Raw genomic sequence first — 11,277 nt, 5'->3', positions numbered from 1 at the left:
TCAAAGTGTAGAGTAGACCTGTCTTGAAGAACAACCCTTAGAACATAAAATCACAAAGCTATGATTTTATGTGAAACATAAAAGTTGCATGGCTTGACACAAATATAGATTTTTTGTCCAAAAATCTCTATTCCTAGCCCTCTCTACGGAAATGCTTGAAGCTACTACAATGCAATGATATTAGGATACACAAACCTTGGGTCTTCATACAAGCCAAGCTTTCTTGAAGAAGATCTTGGAGAAAACTAGCACTCTTGAAAGCTAGAGAGAGAGTTTTTCTTTTAGAGAGAGAGAGAGGTGAGTGATCAATCCACCAATTAACTCATATCATCCCTTTAAATAGTATATGACCCTCATTAGATTCAACCAATGAGATTAAAGCATTTAAGTTTAAGTTTTGGAGCTAATACATGTAACTGTACAGACATGTACGGACAACCTAGGAGACGCGTCGCTTGGCACCAGGCCGGACTCAAACACCGCTTTAATGCTCAGTTTTCTCAATAAATGCCCACTCACAAGGTTACTACTCATATCCAGAACATACACTGCATTGGTCAATAAAACCTTCTTTTCGGATGTGAAGTAAAGATCAACATTCCCTTTGCCCAACACCTTGGACCTTTGCTCCTTTCCAATTTTGATCTCATGCCCATTCTTTGATTCTTCAAAGGTCTTGAAGACCTCTCTATCATAAGCAACATGAATGGTGGCACAAGTGTCATACCACAACCCTTGTATTTTCCATTGGATGGCATTCACCTCACTCAAGGTTGCAATCAACTCCTCTTTGGTTGAGTTGACCTTTGATCCTTGCTGATAACTCTACAAAATAGAGTTATTTTACCATATTTTATATGCTAATTGTTGCTTAGTTTTTAAGTTTTCTAAGTAATTTATTAAGTTTTTAAGTTATTTTGAAATTTTTAGGTTTATTTTAATTTTATAGATTTTGGTGTGTTTTTATACATACTTTATTGTAAAATATTATAGTTTAATTATTTGAATTATTGTTGTATAGTTTGACGTCAAAAATGGTGTTTTAGTGAACTTATATGTTGAATTAAATTAAGTTATAATTAATATTTTTAAAGAATTAATATGATTTATTTTATAATTGAAAGTATTTTATTATGATTTTGATTTATGTTTATTTTGTAGGAAATTTCTTGTATTTTTGGTGTTTGAAAATCTTAGAAAAGAAAGATAGCAAAATGGCATTTTCAAAGAGAAGAAAAATAAAAGGCTTTGTTGCAAAATTAAGGAGCCATGTCCTTAAGCTCTATTCGGCCCAGCCAACTGCAGCCCACGAGCCAGGCCCGCCTGCCTCCTTCCCAGCCAGCTCCCAGGCCAGCTACCCTCCTTCGGCCTACCATGCCTTAGCCCAAGCCCAGATCTGCTTGCCACCACAAACAGCTGCCATGCCCAGAAAATATTTGGGAGAAAATTTTCTTGAGCCCACCAATGGTCTCCTTGTCATGTCATATTATTCTTCATTTAAAATTCAATTTAATAAATTTAATTAATTTAAATTGATTATTTTAACCACTATTTTGGCTATAAATAGGTAGTTTCAAGACTTTTTTGGGTGCTTAATTTTTGTGTTATTATCATCTTCTCTACACTTTCTCTCTACATTTTCTCCCTTCCTTTTGGAAGACCATTTTGTCCCAAGTATGTATTTCTTTTGTAATATATTTTGGATTCTATTTATGTGCTTCGAATCTTTTTCATAAGAATATTTATACTATATATACGATTTGTGCGCTTGCGATTTACATATTTAAAATATACCCACTTTTGGGTCATTCACTTGCCACAAACAAAACGAAGGTCTTTCACTCCCTTGAATTGCCTTTCATTCTTTCTTGGGGCTAGGTGATTATCTTGCTTTAATTGGGGCTTGTTGTGAGTCTTTCCATCGAATTAAGAGGGTTTCTCTGCAACATTAGGCTTCGATGAACCAACATTAGACTGTTGTAGCGCACCAAAACTTTTATTTTATTTTGTGATTTATTTTATTATTAATTATTAAGTGTTAGAATTTTAATTGTATTATTTGAATTGTATGGTATTAAAATAAGTGGTTTGTATTTTGTTAATTATTTTATTATGTGAATTATTGAGTTTTGGTTGTGTGCACCAATGTGCATGGTTAGTAGAAATGCACCCTAGCACTTAAGTGTGTGTGCATGTGCATGGAATGCATGTTGAACATGCATTAGTTTCCATGCATAGTGTATTTTTATGCTCTTTTTATTTATTTACTTATTTTATTAATTAAGAAAATGAGAGAAATAAATAGGGAAGACTCTAGAAAGCTCTTGTGTTCACACAAGTGAGAAATGCGAAACAAATGGTAAGAAGAGAGTTGCCATTTTTTTTAGTTCCCGTAGCCCTTGACCCAGCCTTAGTAAAATAGTCATAACATGAGCTGTAGATATTCAATTAAGAAAAACAGGTACATTAACATAGCTAATTCAATTATCTACAACTTTTTAGAAATAGTATTTTTTTCAAAATTATTGTGTAACCTGGTCAAAAATGGGTCTCAACTTATAGGATGTTTGGGTTACAAAAAACCTCCTTCGAATTTCCATTTTTTTTTCTTTTTCCTTCAACCTAGATATCACCAATAAATAAGTCCTAAAGTCTCTTACAATAAGCTTTGAAACCCTAGTCGTCCATCTAGAGAGAATAAGGAGAAAAGAAGAGAAAAGAGAAGAAAGAAAGAAAGAAGAGGAAAAAGAATAGGGGTTTTTCAAAAATCCATAGGTATATAATCTTGTATTAGTGCTTTGAATCATCTAAGCTATCCTTCTTCTTCTTAATTATAAGAGCATTGTTCTTTTCTTTGTTGTGGGTTTCAAAAACCCTATGTATATCAAAGAGGAGGTTTTAGTTTCTGAGTTGTTGATCTCTATCTAAGGAGGTAATGTAAATTTCTAGCCTTGTTGTTGTTTTGATGTTGTTTAATTCTTGTTTATGATTTTGAAATACTTGTTGTTGTTTTGAGGAAGCATGTTGATGTTGTATTAATCATTGTAGTCTTGATGAGTATATGTTATAGTGTATGTTTTTTTTTCTTTCAATATTGCTATGATGAGCACATGTGTGGTTATGTTATTTTGATTAGAAACATGTTAGTCCTTATTTAAATTATGAAACAAGAATGTATTTTGAATGTATATTTTGGCATAAGCATGTAGTAGGGATTAATATATTTCCTTTGAATCTTGACATGCGTTTGGGATATGATGATAATTTATGTGATACAAATTTTGATTCATGAAATTTTTATAGTATATAGATTTTGACTACAACATATTATATTTTTAGGGATTCTTTTTGTTATTTAAATTATGAGCATGAAAAAGTTATTGTATAAGGAGCATGTTAGAATTTCTTTTGAGATATTAACAAAAACATATTTGAGTTTAATATTGATTATATTGTAATTCTTTGGTCGTGAATATGTTAAGGATGTATCTGCATTAAAAGCTCGGAACATGATATAGCATGGGTGTTCAACATTGTTGGCAAATGTTGTGGATAATTCTAGAGATACCGAGCTAAAAAATGAGAATGTTCACCATGTTTGTGAGTTCCCGGAGGTATTTCACGAGGACTTACCAGGTTTACCCCCAGACAGAGAAATCGAATTTGTGATCGAACTTGCACGAGAAGAAACACCAATATCCAAAGCACCCTACTGAATGGCACCTACAGAGTTGAAAGAACTCAAAACCCAGCTACAAAAATTGTTGGACAAGAGGTTCATACGGCCTAGTCATTCTCCATGGGAGAACCAGTTCTGTTTGTGAAAAATAAAGACGGAAGTATGAGAATGTGCATCGATTACAGAGAACTCAATAAGGTCACAATTAAGAACAAATATCCTTTGCCTAGGATAGATGACCTCTTTTATCAACTACATGGGGTAGCAGTGTTCACTAAGATTGATCTGCGATCTGGGTACCATCAGTTAAAGGTAAAAGAGGGAGATATTCCTACAACGACATTCAAAACCCGTTATGGGTAGTATGAGTTTATAGTGAAGTCTTTTTGACTCACCATTGCCCCATCGATATTTATGGATATGATAAAAAGAATATTTAAGGACTTTTTGGATAATTTCATAGTGGTGTTCATAGATGACATCTTAATCTACTCTAAAACTAAGGAAGATCATGAGGAGCATTTGAGACTAACGCTCAAAAGACTTCAAGAACATCAGCTTTATGCTAAGTTTTCCAAATGTGAATTCTTGTTAGAACAAGTAACTTTCCCAGGGCATATAATGTCCAAAGATGGAATAGCAGTGGACCCAGCTAAGATTGAGGCCTCCAAGGTCTGAAGTTTCTTAGGACTAGCGGGTTACTATCGAAAGTTTGTCGAGGGCTTCTTCAAGATTTCCACACCCTTGAACAACCTAACCCGCAAGCACCAAAAGTTCACATGAATTGTGAAATGTGAATAAAGCTTTGAGACTATGAAGGATAAGTTGATCTCTACGCCGATCCTTTGTGTTCCCACAGAGGGAGAGAAGATTATTATGTATTATGATGCATCTAAGAATGGATTGGGGTGTGTGTTGATGCAGAAAGGGAAAGTGGTAGGGTACACGTCGAGACAACTCAAGGATTATGAGTAGAGAAACCCCACCCATGATATTGAATTTCCAGCAATAGTGTTCGCACTCAAAATATTGAGGTGCCACCTTTATGGAGATAAGTGTGAGATATCCACCAATCATAACAGTATGAAGTACTTCTTCACTCAGAAAGAGCTAAATATGAGACAACGGAGGTGGTTAGAATTAGTAAAGGACTATGATTGCGAAATTCTATACCACCCAGGTAAGGCCAATGTGGTGGCAGATGCATTAAGTAGGTGAGGACATGGAAGTGTCTCAACTCTGAGTACAATAGAGACACCTCTGTAAAAAGAAATTATTAACGCTAGTATAGAGTTAGTAACAAGAGGTCTAGCAAACCTCACTCTATAGTCCTCCTTATTAGAACAAATTGGAGAAGGGCAGAAGGTGGATGAAGCCCTAATGAAGTAAGAGAATTTGGTAGAAGAAAGTGGTAGTGGTGACTTTGCTATGTCTAACGGAGGATTGCTGCGATATAAGGATAATTTGTGTGCTTAACAATGATGAGATTAAGGCTAGTATTATGATTAAGGCCCATAAATGCCATATTCATTACATCAAGGGTCGACTAAGATGTACCAAGACCTTAAAGCATTGTATTGGAGGCCTAGAATGAATAAAGATGTTGCTGAGTTTGTTGCTAGATGTTTGACATGTCAGCACGTGAAAGAAGAATGCCAAAGGCAAGCCGGACTACATAACCACTTTACGTTCCAGAATGGAAGTAGGAAGACATACAAATGGATTTTGTGGTGGGGTTACCTGGGACAACCAAACAACATGATTTTGTTTGGGTAATAGTAGACAGGCTCACTAAGTCCGCCCATTTCCTGCTAGTTAAGACTACCGACTCAGTAGATCAGTCTGTCGAATTGTATGTTAGCGAGATAGTGAGACTTCATAGGGTTCCAATTCAATTATCTCTAACAGAGGGTTAGTGTTCACATCAAACTTTTGGAAAGAATTTTAAAAAGCTATGGGAACAAAGTTGAAGTTCAGTACCGGTTTTCATCCCCAGAGCGATGGGCAGTCTGAGAGGACCGTTCAGATTCTAGAAGATATGTTGAGGTGTTATGCTTTGGACTTTTCGAAGTCATGGAGCTGATACCTACCCCTTATGGACTTCTCCTATAACCATAGTTATCAGTACACTATTGGGATGGCTCCCTATGAGATGCTTTATGGATGCAAATGTAGATCTCCCTTGCATTGGGATGAGGTTGGAGAAAAGTAGATTTTAGGCCTTGAGGCTGTTAGGGAAGCCAGTGAGGCGATTGGGAAAATTTTCCAAAGGATGCTTACTACTCAAAGTAGGCAAAAGATCTATGCATGCCTTAAGGGAAAGGACATCGAGTTTTCAGTTGGCAATTTTGTGTTCTTAAGGGTCTCGCCAATGAATGGTGTTATGCGTTATGGGAAGAAAGGGAAATTGAGCCTGAGATTTGTAGGTCCATTTGAGATTTTGGACAGAGTTGGGCAAGTTGCGTAATGTTTAGCATTGCCCCCAGCACTAGCCGAAACGCATAACGTCTTTCATATTTCAATGTTGCATAAGTACATGTAAGATCCTTCTCATGTTTTGAGTTGCGAGCCATTGCACCTGAAGCAGGACCTGAGTTATGATGAACAACCAGAGTGCATCATCGAAAAGGGAATCAAGGAACTGAGATCCAAAAGTATTCCATTTGTTAAGGTCCTATGGAAGAATAGTACGGAAAGAGAAGCAACATGGGAGCTAGAGGAAGACATGAGAGAAATATACCATGAGTTAATTGGTAAAAAAGAATTTTTGGACGAAATTTCTTTTAAGGAGGGTATATTGTAGCGCACCAATTTTTTTTATTATATATAATTTTGTGAGTTATTTTATTATTAATTGTTAAGTGGTAGAATTTTATATTATTATTTGAATTGTTTGGTATAAAATAAGTAGTTTTTATTTTGTTAATTGTTTTCTTTAATTATTATATTATGTGAGTTCTTGAGTTTTGTTTGTGTACCAAGGTGCATGGTTAGTAGAAATACACCCTAGCACTTGTGTGTGTGTGCATGTGCATGGTGAGCATGCATAAGTTTCTATGGATAGTGTCTTTTTATGCTCTTGTTATTTATTTATTTTATAAATTACAAAAAAGAAAATGGGAGAAATAAATAGGGAAGGCTCCAGAAGGCTTGTGCTCACACAAGTAAGAAATGAAAAAAAAATGGTAAGAAGAAAGTTATCATTTCTTTTAGTTCCCGTAACCGTGGACCCAGCCTTAGTAAAACAGTCATAACTTGAACTGTATATGTTCGATTTAGAGAAACTTGGTACCATTAGAAAGCTAATTCAATTATATACAACTTTTAGAAAGAGTAGTTTTCCAAAATCGTGGTGGAGTTGGGTCAAAAATTGGTCTCAAGTTAAAGGATGGGGGAGTCGTCCATCTAGAGAGAAGAAGGAGAAAAGAAGAAAGAAACAAAGAAGAGTAAAAAGAATAGGGTTTTTCGAAAATCAATAGGTATGTGATCTTGTATTGGTGCTTTGAATCCTCTAAGTTATCCTCCTTCTTCTTAATTCTAAGAGCATTGTTCTTTTCTTTGTTGTGGGTTTCGAAAACCCTAGGTATATCAAAGAGGAGGTTTTAGTTTTTGAGTTGATTATCTCTATCAAAGGAGGTAATGTAAATTTCTATCCTTGTTGTTTTGATGTTGTTTCATTCTTGTGTTATGATTGTGAAATATTGGTTGTTATTTTGAGGAAGCATGCTGATGTTGTATTGATCATTGTAGTCTTTATGAGTATATGTTATAGTGTATTTTTTTTTCTTTCAATATTGCTATGATGAGCACATGTTAGCCCTTATTTAAATTATGAAACAAGAATGTATTTTGAATGTATGTTTCTGTTGGAAACCTTATACAGGATCTTTATTTATTTTAATGTAAATCTAATATTAAACAAATTAATATGAGATAACCTAGAACATGTATCTAAAATTGAATTCAAAGAGAAATAATGATAAGAATAATTTCATTATACGCAACAGAATGAATGAGTCATTCCTTTAGTTTCTCTAACCCTTGTATCCTTTCTGTCGCAGAGTATTACCAAGAAACTAAACCGATCTTCAATTTTCTTCACAGTCTTCCAAAATATCCTTGGAATCAACTAGACTAGAGCGGGAAATTCTTAACACATGAGATAGATACAGAAAGAAGAAGAATAGAAGAGAAAAATTGAGGCTTAGAAAGGGCTTATGTTTAGAGAGAATCTAAAACCTATCAGAAACTTGTGTTTCAACTTATGAACTTATGTCTTATGATTTCAAATCTCTCTTAACATTCCTTTTGTAGACTCATTTAGGTCATGTATTTAATTAAAAATTAATAAAATAATAGCCAAATAACAGCCCTAGGTCGAAATCATCATGGGCTTTAGGCCCGTGAAATTTCTCATTTGATTATAAGCCCATTGGACTTAAAATCAAGGCATGTATTATTTTCTATTGATTTAATTAATTAAATACTTATTTAAATCCTTTATCAATTTAATTATTTACAATTTGAACCTTGATTTAAACTTATTTATTAATTTTGATATCAATTTATCTTAATTAATAAATCTGCCTTAATTTATCTTTTCTTCTCAAAATTACATAACTTTGTGAAACTATCCAAAATTGACTTGGACAACTTTGATAATTCTAATTGATAATTAAATCAATTAATTGAGACTATCTAGATGATTTTATCCAAGGTACAGTGGGGATCATGGGCCTATGAAATCAAGCTCCAATAAGTTATCATAAATCCAACAAATAAATTTATTAACTTATTAATTCCTCATGACTCCACTAAAGACTCGGAATTGCACTCTTGAATTCATAGAACACTCTATAACAAATATAGATACGCTATTAATTATCCATTGTTACAACCATAATTGCCACTCAATCCTCTATAGACGGTCTACAATGAGATGAGACTAAAATACTATTTTACCCCTCATTGTATTTTATCCTTCAAACACTTAGTTCCTTGTAAATGATATTTTAGTAAACTAATATTAATTACTAAAATGAGATCTCTATCATTTAACACCTTGAACCAAACTAAAAGGAAACCATCATTTCACTTCTTCATTAGAAGCTATAAATGTTGATATCTATGATTAACACTTCCACTCAATTATACTACAAAGTTCCCAAGATGTAAGTATAGGCTAGTCCGTAGGGTAAGCTGGTAATGAACAAGTCAAAGAAATCAAATAATACAATCAGTTAGAATACTAACCACTCAGCATTGAGATTGAATTTACCTATGGTCAACTATATGATATGACTAGAATAGATAATAACAATATGTTTACTTATCCTATCAACTGTCAATATCGATCCAGTCCGATATAACAAATACATCCGATCTTATCTACTTTGCTAATGATCTGGAAAGATCATATCATAGATTAGCAAGTCAGTGTAAATCCTGTGTACTGACTAATTTTAGGACTAACTTATTTTGAACATATAATCATATTTATATTCCACTGTGATTACGTCACTATAAATATGATTAGCTATATGCTCGAGATTTAAATGAAGTTTATATTAAACAAATAATCATGAAAATAAAACATGTGAGCAAAGTGATTAACCAAGTCAAAAAATGATTTCTAGTCTTTTATTGATAATAAATGAGATTACAAAGAAATTGAGTTTTAATTAGGGCATAAAACCCTAACAAACTCTCGCTTGCAATAATTGAAACTAATGCCTTAATTCTACTAATCCAATTTCGTTGATATGTTTATCAAATGTAGCTTCTGGTAGTGTCTTCGTAAATGGATCTGCAAGATTGTCTTCAGATGCAATCTTCATAACCTTCACATCTCCCCAAGCCACATATTCCCGAATAATGTGATTCTTCCTTTCTATATGCTTACTCCTCTTGTGACTACGAGGTTCTTTCGAGTTGGCTATTGCTCCTGTATTGTCTCAAAACAACACAAGTGGTTTATCCATTTCTGGAATATCACCAAGATATTAATAGAACTTCTTTAGCTAGACAATTTCCTTAGCTGCTTCTGAAGCAGCTATGTACTCAGCCTCCACAGTGGAATTTGAGATTGCAGACTGCTTTACGCTTCTCCATATCATAGCTCCACCCCCAAAAGTAAACACCATTCCATAAGTAGACTTCCTGTCATCGACATCAGTCTGAAAATCTGAATCGGTGTAGCCTATAGGGATCAGAACACCACCCTTGAAGACTAACATATAATCCCTAGTCCATCTTAAATACTTCAGGATATGCTTCACTGCTATCCAATGTTCCAGTCCTGAGTTTGATTGATACCTGCTCACTACTCCCACTGCATAACAGATATCTGGTCTAGTACACAACATGGCATACATAAGACTTCCAACTGCGGATGCGTAAGGAAATTTTCTCATTGCATCTTCCTCTTCAGGAGTCTGGGGAGACTGCTTCTTTATAAGATGAATTCCATGGCCACACGGGAAACGCCCTTTCTTGGAATTTTTCATTGAGAATCATTCAAGCACTTTATCTATGTAAGTTGCTTGAGATAGAGCTAAGAGTCTGTTCTTTGTATCCCTGATGATCTGAATACCTAGAACATAACTTGCTTCACCCAAATCGTTCATCTGGAATTGAGTGCTCAGCCAATTCTTCATATCTAACAATTTCTTAACATTGTTTGTAATGAGTAAGATATCATCTACATAAAGAACCAGGAATACCACTATTTGATTTTCCTTCAGTTGGTAAACACAAGGCTCATCAATATTTTTTTCAAAGCCATAGGTTTTGATTATTTCATCAAACCTAAGATTCCAGGAACAAGAAGCTTACTTAAGTCCATAAATGGACCTATTCAACTTGCAAACTTTTCCTTCTTGTCCAGCTACTTTAAATCCTTCTAGTTGATCGATATAAATCACTTCGTCAAGCTTCCCATTAAGAAAAGTTTCCTTGACGTCCATTTGCCAGATCTCATAGTCGAGAGTGGCTACTATGGATAGGAGGATGCGAATGGACTTGAGCACGACTACCGGTCTAAAAGTTTCCTCATAGTCCATGCTTTCTCTTTGGGTATAGCCCTTTGCGACTAATCGAGCTTTATAAGTCTCGATATTTCCATCAACACCTCATTTCTTCTTGTATATCCACTTGCACCCAATGGCCCTAAAGTCATTAGGTGCTTCCACAAGATCCCAGATGAAATTTGAGTACATGGACTCCATTTCCTGTTTCATGGCTTCGAGACATAGTTCCTTTTCAGGGCTAGCCATTGCCTATTTGAAAGACAACAGATCATCATCACTAGTGTCACCAACAACCATATTGGTTTCACCATCCAAACCATAGCGAACTGGGTTCCTAGAAACCCTCCCACTACGACGAGGCTTTGTGACTGTTTTCTCAGGAACAGCGGTACTTTCTTCATTTAAATCAAATTGTGTTGGTTGGACATGAAGAGTGGGAATTTCATCATCAACTTGCGTTGATGACGATGGAACATTGGTTGGAGTAAATTCTTCAACCATCTCCTCTAAAACTACTTTGTTGCGTGGTTTGAAGTTTTGGACATAGTCATTTTCCAGAAAAGTAGCATT

Source organism: Humulus lupulus, chromosome 7, assembly GCF_963169125.1.
Source record: "Humulus lupulus chromosome 7, drHumLupu1.1, whole genome shotgun sequence".
Taxonomy (NCBI): domain Eukaryota; kingdom Viridiplantae; phylum Streptophyta; class Magnoliopsida; order Rosales; family Cannabaceae; genus Humulus; species Humulus lupulus.
Note: the sequence above shows the minus strand (reverse complement) of the source record.